Raw genomic sequence first — 16,383 nt, 5'->3', positions numbered from 1 at the left:
ATGAACATGGAAATATCTACACCGCTATCTGTTTGAACATGGAAATATCTACACCGCTATCTGCATGAAAATGGAAATATCTACACTGCTATCTGCATATACATTTAAATATCTACACAGCTATCTCTTTACACATGGAAATAACTACACCGCTATCTGTATGAACATGGAAATATCTACACCGCCATCTGTATGAACATGGAAATATCTGCACCGCCATCTGTATGAACATATAAATATCTACACCGCCATCTCTATTAAGATGGAGATTTCTACACTGCTATCTGTATAAACAAGGAAATATCTACACCGCTATCTGAATAAACATGGAAATATCTACACCGCTACCTGTATAAACATGGAAATATCAGCACCGCTATCTGTATGAACATGGAAATATCTACACCGCTATCTGTATGAACATGGAAATATCTACACCGCTATCTGTATGAACACGGAAATATCTGCACCGCTATCTGTATGAACATGGAAATATCTACACCGCTATCTGTTTGAACATGGAAATATCTACACCGCTGTCTGCATGAAAATGGAAATATCTACACAGCTATCTGCATACACATGGAAATATCTACACAGCTATCTCTTAACACATGGAATAAGTACACCGCTATATCTATAAACATGGAAATGTCTACACCGCCATCTGTATGAACATGGAAATATCTGCACCACCATCTGTATGGACATATAAGTATCTACACCGCCATCTGTATTAAGAAGGAAATATCCAAACCGCTATCTGTATGAACATTGAAATATCTACACCGCTATCTGTATGAACATGGAAATATCTACAAAGCCATCTGGATGAACACGGAAATAACTACACCGCTATCTGTATGAACATGGAAATATCTACACCGCTATCTGTGTAAATATGCATACATCTTCACCGCAATCTGTATAAACATGGAAATATCTACACCGCTATCTGTAAGAACATGGAAATATCTACACAGCTATCTCTTTACACATGGAAATAACTACACCGCTATCTGTATGAACATGGAAATATCTACACCGCCATCTGTATGAACATGGAAATAGCTGCACAGACATCTGTATGAACATATACATATCTACACAGCCATCTGTATTAAGATGGAGATATCTACACCGATATCTGTATAAACATGGAAATATCTACACCGCTATCTGTTCGAACATGGAAATATCTACACTGCTATCCGTATGAACATGGAAATAGCTACACTGCCATCTGTATGAACATGGAAATATCTACACCGCTATCTGTATGAACATGGAAATATCTACACCGCTATCTGTATGAACATGGATATATCTACACAGCCATCTGGATGAACATGGAAATATCTACACTGCTATCTGTGTAAACATGCATACATCTTCACCGCTATCTCTATAAACATGGAAATATCTACACCGCTATCTGTATGAACATGGAAATATCTACACCACTGTCTGTATGAACATAGAAATATCTACACCGCAATCTGTATGAATATGGAAATAACTACACCGCTATCTGTATAAACATGGATATATATACACAGCCATCTGGATGAACATGGAAATATCTACACCGCTACCTGTGTAAGCATGCATACCTCTTCACCGCTATCTGTATAAACATGGAAATATCTACACCGCTATCTGTATGAACATGGAAATATCTACACCGCTATCTGTATGAACATGGAAATATCTACACCGCTATCTGTTTGAACATGGAAATATCTACACCGCTATCTGCATGAAAATGGAAATATCTACACTGCTATCAGCATATACATGGAAATATCTAGACAGCTATCTCTTTACACATGGAAGTAACTACACTGCTATCTGTATGAACATGGAAATATCTACACCGCCATCTGTATGAACATGGAAATATCTGCACCGCCATATGTATGAACATATAAATATCTACACCGCCATCTGTATTAAGATGGTGATATCTACACCGCTATCTGTATAAACCTGGAAATATCTACACCGCTATCTGTATAAACATGGAAATATCTACACCGCTATCTGTATAAACATGGAAATATCTACACCGCTACCTGTATAAGCATGGAAATATCAGCACCGCTATCTGTATGAACATGGAAATATCTGCACCGATATCTGTATGAACATGGAAATATCTACAATGCTATCTGTATGAACATGGAAATATCTACACCGCTATCTGTATAAACATGGAAATATCTACACCGCTATCTGTATGAACATGGATATATCTACAAAGCCCTCTGGATGAACATGGAAATATCCACACCGCTACCTGTGTAAACATGCATACATCTTCACCGCTAGCTGAATAAACATGGAAATATCTACACCGCTATCTGTTTGAAAATGGAAATATCTACACCGCTATCTGTTTGAACATTGAAATATCTACACCGCTATCTGCATGAAAATGGAAATATCTAAACAGCTGTCTACACATACATGGAAATATCTACACAGCTATCTCTTTACACATGGAAATAACTTCACCGCTATCTGTATGAACATGGAAATACCTACACCGCCATCTGTATGAACATGGCAATATCTACAAAGCTATCTGAATGAAGATGGAAATATCTACACCGCTATCTGTTAGAACATGTAAATATCTACACCGCTAACTGCATGAAAATGGAAATATCTACAAAGGTATCTGCATATACATGGAAATATCTACACAGCTATCTCTTTACACATGGAAAAAACTACAGCGCTATCTGTATGAACATGGAAATACCTACACCGCCATCTGTATAAAGATGGAATTATCTACACCGCTATCTGTGTGGACATGGAAATATCTACACCGCTACCTGTATGAACATGGAAATATCTACACCGCTATCTGTTTTAACATGGATATATCTACACAGGCATCTGGATGAACTCGGAAATAAGTACACCGCTATCTGTATGAACATGGAAATATCTACACCGCTATCTGTGTAAATATGCATACATCTTCACCGCAATCAGTATAAACATGGAAATATCTACACCGCTATCTGTATGAACATGGAAATATCTACACAGCTATCTCTTTCACATGGAAATAACTACACCGCTATCTGTATGAACATGGAAATATCTACACCGCCATCTGTATGAACATGGAAATAGCTGCACCGCCATCTGTATGAACATATAAATATCTACACCGCCATCTCTATTAAGATGGAGATTTCTACACTGCTATCTGTATAAACAAGGAAATATCTACACCGCTATCTGAATAAACATGGAAATATCTACACCGCTACCTGTATAAACATGGAAATATCAGCACCGCTATCTGTATGAACATGGAAATATCTACACCGCTATCTGTATGAACATGGAAATATCTACACCGCTATCTGTATGAACACGGAAATATCTGCACCGCTATCTGTATGAACATGGAAATATCTACACCGCTATCTGTTTGAACATGGAAATATCTACACCGCTGTCTGCATGAAAATGGAAATATCTACACAGCTATCTGCATACACATGGAAATATCTACACAGCTATCTCTTAACACATGGAATAAGTACACCGCTATATCTATAAACATGGAAATGTCTACACCGCCATCTGTATGAACATGGAAATATCTGCACCACCATCTGTATGGACATATAAGTATCTACACCGCCATCTGTATTAAGAAGGAAATATCCAAACCGCTATCTGTATGAACATTGAAATATCTACACCGCTATCTGTATGAACATGGAAATATCTACAAAGCCATCTGGATGAACACGGAAATAACTACACCGCTATCTGTATGAACATGGAAATATCTACACCGCTATCTGTGTAAATATGCATACATCTTCACCGCAATCTGTATAAACATGGAAATATCTACACCGCTATCTGTAAGAACATGGAAATATCTACACAGCTATCTCTTTACACATGGAAATAACTACACCGCTATCTGTATGAACATGGAAATATCTACACCGCCATCTGTATGAACATGGAAATAGCTGCACAGACATCTGTATGAACATATACATATCTACACAGCCATCTGTATTAAGATGGAGATATCTACACCGATATCTGTATAAACATGGAAATATCTACACCGCTATCTGTTCGAACATGGAAATATCTACACTGCTATCCGTATGAACATGGAAATAGCTACACTGCCATCTGTATGAACATGGAAATATCTACACCGCTATCTGTATGAACATGGAAATATCTACACCGCTATCTGTATGAACATGGATATATCTACACAGCCATCTGGATGAACATGGAAATATCTACACTGCTATCTGTGTAAACATGCATACATCTTCACCGCTATCTCTATAAACATGGAAATATCTACACCGCTATCTGTATGAACATGGAAATATCTACACCACTGTCTGTATGAACATAGAAATATCTACACCGCAATCTGTATGAATATGGAAATAACTACACCGCTATCTGTATAAACATGGATATATATACACAGCCATCTGGATGAACATGGAAATATCTACACCGCTACCTGTGTAAGCATGCATACCTCTTCACCGCTATCTGTATAAACATGGAAATATCTACACCGCTATCTGTATGAACATGGAAATATCTACACCGCTATCTGTATGAACATGGAAATATCTACACCGCTATCTGTTTGAACATGGAAATATCTACACCGCTATCTGCATGAAAATGGAAATATCTACACTGCTATCAGCTTATACATGGAAATATCTAGACAGCTATCTCTTTACACATGGAAGTAACTACACTGCTATCTGTATGAACATGGAAATATCTACACCGCCATCTGTATGAACATGGAAATATCTGCACCGCCATATGTATGAACATATAAATATCTACACCGCCATCTGTATTAAGATGGTGATATCTACACCGCTATCTGTATAAACCTGGAAATATCTACACCGCTATCTGTATAAACATGGAAATATCTACACCGCTATCTGTATAAACATGGAAATATCTACACCGCTACCTGTATAAGCATGGAAATATCAGCACCGCTATCTGTATGAACATGGAAATATCTGCACCGATATCTGTATGAACATGGAAATATCTACAATGCTATCTGTATGAACATGGAAATATCTACACCGCTATCTGTATAAACATGGAAATATCTACACCGCTATCTGTATGAACATGGATATATCTACAAAGCCCTCTGGATGAACATGGAAATATCCACACCGCTACCTGTGTAAACATGCATACATCTTCACCGCTAGCTGAATAAACATGGAAATATCTACACCGCTATCTGTTTGAAAATGGAAATATCTACACCGCTATCTGTTTGAACATTGAAATATCTACACCGCTATCTGCATGAAAATGGAAATATCTAAACAGCTGTCTACACATACATGGAAATATCTACACAGCTATCTCTTTACACATGGAAATAACTTCACCGCTATCTGTATGAACATGGAAATACCTACACCGCCATCTGTATGAACATGGCAATATCTACAAAGCTATCTGAATGAAGATGGAAATATCTACACCGCTATCTGTTAGAACATGTAAATATCTACACCGCTAACTGCATGAAAATGGAAATATCTACAAAGGTATCTGCATATACATGGAAATATCTACACAGCTATCTCTTTACACATGGAAAAAACTACAGCGCTATCTGTATGAACATGGAAATACCTACACCGCCATCTGTATAAAGATGGAATTATCTACACCGCTATCTGTGTGGACATGGAAATATCTACACCGCTACCTGTATGAACATGGAAATATCTACACCGCTATCTGTTTTAACATGGATATATCTACACAGGCATCTGGATGAACTCGGAAATAAGTACACCGCTATCTGTATGAACATGGAAATATCTACACCGCTATCTGTGTAAATATGCATACATCTTCACCGCAATCAGTATAAACATGGAAATATCTACACCGCTATCTGTATGAACATGGAAATATCTACACAGCTATCTCTTTCACATGGAAATAACTACACCGCTATCTGTATGAACATGGAAATATCTACACCGCCATCTGTATGAACATGGAAATAGCTGCACCGCCATCTGTATGAACATATAAATATCTACACCGCCATCTCTATTAACATGGAGATTTCTACACTGCTATCTGTATAAACAAGGAAATATCTACACCGCTATCTGAATAAACATGGAAATATCTACACCGCTACCTGTATAAACATGGAAATATCAGCACCGCTATCTGTATGAACATGGAAATATCTACACCGCTATCTGTATGAACATGGAAATATCTACACCGCTATCTGTATGAACACGGAAATATCTGCACCGCTATCTGTATGAACATGGAAATATCTACACCGCTATCTGTTTGAACATGGAAATATCTACACCGCTGTCTGCATGAAAATGGAAATATCTACACAGCTATCTGCATACACATGGAAATATCTACACAGCTATCTCTTAACACATGGAATAAGTACACCGCTATATCTATAAACATGGAAATGTCTACACCGCCATCTGTATGAACATGGAAATATCTGCACCACCATCTGTATGGACATATAAGTATCTACACCGCCATCTGTATTAAGAAGGAAATATCCAAACCGCTATCTGTATGAACATTGAAATATCTACACCGCTATCTGTATGAACATGGAAATATCTACAAAGCCATCTGGATGAACACGGAAATAACTACACCGCTATCTGTAGGAACATGGAAATATCTACACCGCTATCTGTGTAAATATGCATACATCTTCACCGCAATCTGTATAAACATGGAAATATCTACACCGCTATCTGTAAGAACATGGAAATATCTACACAGCTATCTCTTTACACATGGAAATAACTACACCGCTATCTGTATGAACATGGAAATATCTACACCGCCATCTGTATGAACATGGAAATAGCTGCACAGACATCTGTATGAACATATACATATCTACACAGCCATCTGTATTAAGATGGAGATATCTACACCGATATCTGTATAAACATGGAAATATCTACACCGCTATCTGTTCGAACATGGAAATATCTACACTGCTATCCGTATGAACATGGAAATAGCTACACTGCCATCTGTATGAACATGGAAATATCTACACCGCTATCTGTATGAACATGGAAATATCTACACCGCTATCTGTATGAACATGGATATATCTACACAGCCATCTGGATGAACATGGAAATATCTACACTGCTATCTGTGTAAACATGCATACATCTTCACCGCTATCTCTATAAACATGGAAATATCTACACCGCTATCTGTATGAACATGGAAATATCTACACCACTGTCTGTATGAACATAGAAATATCTACACCGCTATCTGTATGAATATGGAAATAACTACACCGCTATCTGTATAAACATGGATATATATACACAGCCATCTGGATGAACATGGAAATATCTACACCGCTACCTGTGTAAGCATGCATACCTCTTCACCGCTATCTGTATAAACATGGAAATATCTACACCGCTATCTGTATGAACATGGAAATAGCTACACTGCTATCTGTTTGAACATGGATATATCTACACCGCTATCTGTTTGAACATGGAAATATCTACACCGCTATCTGCATGAAAATGGAAATATCTACAAAGCTATCTGCATATACGTGGAAATATCTACACAGCTATCACTTTACACATGGAAATAACTACACCGCTATCTGTATGAACATGGAAATATCTACACCGCCATCTGTATGAACATGGAAATATCTTCACCGCCATCTGTATGAACATGGAAATATCTGCACCGCCATCTGTATGAACATATAAATATCTACACCGCCATCTGTATTAAGATGGTGATATGTACAGGGCTATCTGTATAAACATGGAAATATCTACACCGCTATTTGTATAAACATGGAAATATCTACACCGCTATCTGTATAAACATGGAAATCTCTACACCGCTACCTGTATAAGCATGGAAATATCAGCACCGCTATCTGTATGAACATGGAAATATCTACACCGATATCTGTATGAACATGGAAATATCCACACCGCTATCTGTATGAACATGGAAATATCTACACCGCTATCTGTATGAACATGGAAATACATACACCGCTATCTGTTTGAACATTGATATATCTACACAGCCCTCCGGATGAACATGGAAATATCCACACCGCTATCTGTGTAAACATGCATACACCTTCACCGCTAGCTGTATAAACATGGAAATATCTACACCGCTATGTGTATGAACATGGAAATATCTACACCGCTATCTGTTTGAAGATGGAAATATATACACCGCTATCTGCATGAAAATGGAAATATCTACACAGCTATCTGCATATACATGGAAATATCTACACAGCTATCTCTTTACACATGGAAATAACTACACCGCTATCTGTATGAACATGGAAATATCTACACCGCCATCTGTATGAACATGGAAATATCTGCACCGCCATCTGTATGAACATATAAATATCTACACCGCCATCTGTATTAAGATGGAGATATCTACACCGCTATCTGAATAAACATGGAAATATGTACACCGCTATCTGTATAAACATGGAAATATCTACACCGCTATCTGTATAAACATGGAAATATCTACACCGCTACCTGTATAAACATGGAAATATCAGCACCGCTATCTGTAGAACATGGAAATATCTACACCGCTATCTGTATGAACATGGAAATATCTACACCGCTATCTGTATGAACCTGGAAATATCTACAAAGCTATCTGAATGAACATGGAAATATCTACACCGCTATCTGTTTGAACATGGAAATATCTTCACCGCTATCTGCATGAAAATGGAAATATCTACAAAGCTATCTGCATATACATGGAATTATCTACACAGCTATCTCTTTACACATGGAAATAACTACACCGCTATATCTATAAAGATGGAAACATCTACACCGCCATCTGTATGAACATGGAAATATCTGCACCGCCATCTGTATGAACATATAAATATCTACACCGCCATCTGTATTAAGAAGGAAATATCTAAACCGCTATCTGTATGAACATGGAAATATCTACACCGCTGTCTGTATGAACATGGAAATATCTACACCGCTATCTGTGTAAACATGCATACATCTTCACTGTTATCTGTATAAACATGGAAATATCTACAATGCTACCTGTATGAACATATAAATATCTACTCCGCTATCTGTTTGAACATGGAAACATCTACACCGCTATCTGCATGAAAATGGAAATATCTACACAGCGATCTGCATATACATGGAAATATCTACAAAGCTATCTCTTTACACATGGAAATAACTACAGCGCTATCTCTATAAACATGGAAATAGATACACCGCCATCTGTATGAACAAGGAAATATCTGCACCACAATCTGTATGAACATATAAATATCTACACCGCCATCTATATTAAGATGGAGATATCTACACCGCTATCTGTATAAACTTGGAAATATCTACACCGCTATCTGTATAAACATGGAAATATCTACACCGCAATCTGTATAAACATGGAAATATCTACACCGCTACCTGTATAAACATGGAAATATCAGCACCGCTATCTGTATGAACATGGAAATATCTACACCGCTATCTCTATGAACATGGAAATTTCCACACCGCTATCTGTATGAACATGAAAATAGCTACACTGAAATCTGTATGAACATGGAAATACTTACACCACTACCTGTATGAACATGGAAATATCTACACCGCTATCTGTTTGAACATGGATATACCTACACAGCCATCTGGATGAACACGGAAATAACTACACCGCTATCTGTATGAACATGGAAATATCTACACCGCTATCTGTGTAAATATGCATACATCTTCACCGCAATCTGTATAAACATGGAAATATCTACACCGCTATCTGTATGAACATGGAAATATCTACCCGCCATCTGTATAAACATGGAAATAGCTGCACCGACATCTGTATGAACATATACATATCTACACAGCCATCTGTTTTAAGATGGAGATATCTACACCGATATCTGTATAAACATGGAAATATCTACACAGCTATATGTACGAACATGGAAATATCTACACTGCTATCTGTATGAACATGGAAATAGCTACACCGCTATCTGTATGAACATGGAAATATCTACCCCACTATCTGTATGAACATGGAAATATCTACACCGCTATCTGTATGAACATGGATATATCTACACCGCCATCTGGATGAACATGGAAATATCTGCACCGCTATCTGTATGAACATGGAAATATCTACACCGCTATCTGTGTAAACATGCATACATCTTCACTGCTATCTCTATAAACATGGAAATATCTACACAGCCATGTGGATGAACATGGAAATATCTACACCGCTATCTGTGTAAACATGCATACATCTTCACCGCTATCTGTATAAACATGGAAATATCTACACCGCTATCTGCATTAAAATGGAAATATCTACACCGCTATCTGTATGAACATGGAAATATCTACACCGCTATCTGTTTGAACATGGAAATATCTACACCGCTATCTGCATGAAAATGGAAATATCTACACTGCTATCAGCATATACATGGAAATATCTAGACAGCTATCTCTTTACACATGGAAGTAACTACACTGCTATCTGTATGAACACGGAAATATCTACACCGCCATCTGTATGAACATGGAAATATCTGCACCGCTATCTGTATGAACATGGAAATATCATCCCCTCTATCTGTATGAACATGGAGATATCTACACCGCTATCTGTATGAACATGGAAATATCTACACCGCTATCTGTATGAACATGGAAATACCTTCACCGACATCTGTATGAACATGGATATATCTACACAGCCATCTGGGTGAGCATGGAAATATCTACACCGCTATCTGTATGAACATGGAAATAGCTACACCGCTATCTGTATAAACATGGAAATATCTACACCACTATCTGTATGAACATAGAAATATCTACACCGCTATCTGTATGAACATGGAAATATCTTCACCGCCATCTGTATGAACATGGATATATCTACAGAGCCATCTGGATGAACATGGAAATATCTACACCGCTATCTGTGTAAACATGCATACATCTTCACCGCTATCTCTATGAACATGGAAATATCTACACCGCTATCTGTATGAACATGGAAATAGCTACACTGCTATCTGTTTGAACATGGAAATATCTGCAGCGCTATCTGTATGAAAATGGAAATATCTACACAGCTATCTACATATACATGGAAATATCTACAAAGCTATCTCTTTACACATGGAAATAACTACACCGCTATCTCTATAAACATGGAAATATCTACACCACCATCTGTATGAACATGGAAATTTCTGCACCGCCACCTGTATGAACATATAAATATCTACACCACCCTCAGTCTTAAGATGGAGATATCTACACCGCTATCTGTATAAAACTGGAAATATCTACATCGCTATCTGTATAAACATGGAAATATCTACACAGCTATCTGTATAAACATGGAAATATCAACACCACTACCTGTATAATCATGGAAATATCAGCACCGCTATCTGTATGAACATGGAAATATCTACACCGCTATCTGTACGAACATGGAAATATCTACACCGCTATCTGTATGAACATGGAAATAGCTACACAGCGATCTGTATGAACATGGAAATATCTACACCACTATCTGTATGAACATGGAAATATCTACACCGCTATCTGTATGAATATGGACATATCTACACAGCCATCTGGATGAACATGGAAATATCTACACCGCTATCTGTATGAACATGGATATATCTACACAGCCATCTGGATGAACATGGAAATATCTACACCGCTATCTGTATGAACATGGACATATCTACACAGCCATCTGGATGAACATGGAAATATCTACACCGCTATCTGTATGAACATGGATATATCTACACAGCCATCTGGATGAACATGGAAATATCTACACCGCTATCTGTATGAACATGGATATATCTACACAGCCATCTGGATGAGCATGGAAATATCTACACTGCTATCTGTGTAAACATGCATACATCTTCACCGCTATCTGTATAAACATGGAAATATCTACACCGCCATCTTTATGATCATGGAAATATCTACACCGCTATCTGTATGAACATGGAAATATCTACACCGCTATCAGTTTGAACATGGAAATATCTACACCGCTATCTGCATGAAAATGGAAATATCTACACTGCTATCTGCATATACATGGAAATATCTACACAGCTATCTCTTTACACATGGAAAAAACTACACTGCTATCTGTATGAACATGGAAATATCTTCACCGCCATCTGTATGAACATGGAAATATCTGCACCGCCATCTGTATGAACATATAAATATCTACACCGCCATCTGTATTAAGATGGTGATATGTACAGGGCTATCTGTATAAACATGGAAATATCTACACCGCTATTTGTATAAACATGGAAATATCTACACCGCTATCTGTATAAACATGGAAATCTCTACACCGCTACCTGTATAAGCATGGAAATATCAGCACCGCTATCTGTATGAACATGGAAATATCTACACCGATATCTGTATGAACATGGAAATATCCACACCGCTATCTGTATGAACATGGAAATATCTACACCGCTATCTGTATGAACATGGAAATACATACACCGCTATCTGTTTGAACATTGATATATCTACACAGCCCTCCGGATGAACATGGAAATATCCACACCGCTATCTGTGTAAACATGCATACACCTTCACCGCTAGCTGTATAAACATGGAAATATCTACACCGCTATGTGTATGAACATGGAAATATCTACACCGCTATCTGTTTGAAGATGGAAATATATACACCGCTATCTGCATGAAAATGGAAATATCTACACAGCTATCTGCATATACGTGGAAATATCTACACAGCTATCTCTTTACACATGGAAATAACTACACCGCTATCTGTATGAACATGGAAATATCTACACCGCCATCTGTATGAACATGGAAATATCTGCACCGCCATCTGTATGAACATATAAATATCTACACCGCCATCTGTATTAAGATGGAGATATCTACACCGCTATCTGAATAAACATGGAAATATGTACACCGCTATCTGTATAAACATGGAAATATCTACACCGCTATCTGTATAAACATGGAAATATCTACACCGCTACCTGTATAAACATGGAAATATCAGCACCGCTATCTGTAGAACATGGAAATATCTACACCGCTATCTGTATGAACATGGAAATATCTACACCGCTATCTGTATGAACCTGGAAATATCTACAAAGCTATCTGAATGAACATGGAAATATCTACACCGCTATCTGTTTGAACATGGAAATATCTTCACCGCTATCTGCATGAAAATGGAAATATCTACAAAGCTATCTGCATATACATGGAATTATCTACACAGCTATCTCTTTACACATGGAAATAACTACACCGCTATATCTATAAAGATGGAAACATCTACACCGCCATCTGTATGAACATGGAAATATCTGCACCGCCATCTGTATGAACATATAAATATCTACACCGCCATCTGTATTAAGAAGGAAATATCTAAACCGCTATCTGTATGAACATGGAAATATCTACACCGCTGTCTGTATGAACATGGAAATATCTACACCGCTATCTGTGTAAACATGCATACATCTTCACTGTTATCTGTATAAACATGGAAATATCTACAATGCTACCTGTATGAACATATAAATATCTACTCCGCTATCTGTTTGAACATGGAAATATCTACACCGCTATCTGCATGAAAATGGAAATATCTACACAGCGATCTGCATATACATGGAAATATCTACAAAGCTATCTCTTTACACATGGAAATAACTACAGCGCTATCTCTATAAACATGGAAATATATACACCGCCATCTGTATGAACAAGGAAATATCTGCACCACAATCTGTATGAACATATAAATATCTACACCGCCATCTATATTAAGATGGAGATATCTACACCGCTATCTGTATAAACTTGGAAATATCTACACCGCTATCTGTATAAACATGGAAATATCTACACCGCAATCTGTATAAACATGGAAATATCTACACCGCTACCTGTATAAACATGGAAATATCAGCACCGCTATCTGTATGAACATGGAAATATCTACACCGCTATCTCTATGAACATGGAAATTTCCACACCGCTATCTGTATGAACATGAAAATAGCTACACTGAAATCTGTATGAACATGGAAATACTTACACCACTACCTGTATGAACATGGAAATATCTACACCGCTATCTGTTTGAACATGGATATACCTACACAGCCATCTGGATGAACACGGAAATAACTACACCGCTATCTGTATGAACATGGAAATATCTACACCGCTATCTGTGTAAATATGCATACATCTTCACCGCAATCTGTATAAACATGGAAATATCTACACCGCTATCTGTATGAACATGGAAATATCTACCCGCCATCTGTATAAACATGGAAATAGCTGCACCGACATCTGTATGAACATATACATATCTACACAGCCATCTGTTTTAAGATGGAGATATCTACACCGATATCTGTATAAACATGGAAATATCTACACCGCTATATGTACGAACATGGAAATATCTACACTGCTATCTGTATGAACATGGAAATAGCTACACCGCTATCTGTATGAACATGGAAATATCTACCCCACTATCTGTATGAACATGGAAATATCTACACCGCTATCTGTATGAACATGGATATATCTACACAGCCATCTGGATGAACATGGAAATATCTGCACCGCTATCTGTATGAACATGGAAATATCTACACCGCTATCTGTGTAAACATGCATACATCTTCACTGCTATCTCTATAAACATGGAAATATCTACACAGCCATGTGGATGAACATGGAAATATCTACACCGCTATCTGTGTAAACATGCATACATCTTCACCGCTATCTGTATAAACATGGAAATATCTACACCGCTATCTGCATTAAAATGGAAATATCTACACCGCTATCTGTATGAACATGGAAATATCTACACCGCTATCTGTTTGAACATGGAAATATCTACACCGCTATCTGCATGAAAATGGAAATATCTACACTGCTATCAGCATATACATGGAAATATCTAGACAGCTATCTCTTTACACATGGAAGTAACTACACTGCTATCTGTATGAACACGGAAATATCTACACCGCCATCTGTATGAACATGGAAATATCTGCACCGCCATATGTATGAACATATAAATATCTACACCGCCATCTGTATTAAGATGGTGATATCTACACCGCTATCTGTATAAACCTGGAAATATCTACACCGCTATCTGTATAAACATGGAAATATCTACACCGCTATCTGTATAAACATGGAAATATCTACACCGCTACCTGTATAAGCATGGAAACATCAGCACCGCTATCTGTATGAACATGGAAATATCTACACCGATATCTGTATGAACATGGAAATATCTACAATGCTATCTGTATGAACATGGAAATATCTACACCGCTATCTGTATAAACATGGAAATATCTACACCGCTATCTGTATGAACATGGATATATCTACAAAGCCCTCTGGATGAACATGGAAATATCCACACCGCTACCTGTGTAAACATGCATACATCTTCACCGCTAGCTGAATAAACATCGAAATATCTACACCGCTATCTGTTTGAAAATGGAAATATCTACAAAGCTATCTGAATGAAGATGGAAATATCTACACCGCTATCTGTTTGAACATGGAAATATCTACACCGCTATCTGCATGAAAATGGAAATATCTACACTGCTATCTGCATATACATGGAAATATCTACACAGCTATCCCTTTACACATGGAAATAACTACACCGCTATCTGTATGAACATGGAAATATCTACACCGCCATCTGTATGAACATGGAAATATCTGCACCGCCATCTGTATGAACATGGAAATATCTACACCGCTATCTGTATGAACATGGAAATATCTTCACCGCCATCTCTATGAACATGGATATATCTACACCGCTATCTGTATGAACATGGAAATATCTACACAGCTATCTCTCTACACATGGAAATAACTACACCGCTATCTGTATGAACATGGAAATATCTACACCGCCATCTGTATGAACATGGAATTAGCTGCACCGACATCTGTATGAACATATACATATCTACACGGCCATCTGTATTAAGATGGAGACATCTGCACCGATATCTGTATAAACATGGAAATATCTACACCGCTATCTGTATAAACATGGAAATACCTACACCGCTATCTGTATAAACAT

This window comes from Gorilla gorilla, chromosome 22, assembly GCF_029281585.2.
Source record: "Gorilla gorilla gorilla isolate KB3781 chromosome 22, NHGRI_mGorGor1-v2.1_pri, whole genome shotgun sequence".
In the NCBI taxonomy this organism is placed as follows: domain Eukaryota; kingdom Metazoa; phylum Chordata; class Mammalia; order Primates; family Hominidae; genus Gorilla; species Gorilla gorilla.
Note: the sequence above shows the minus strand (reverse complement) of the source record.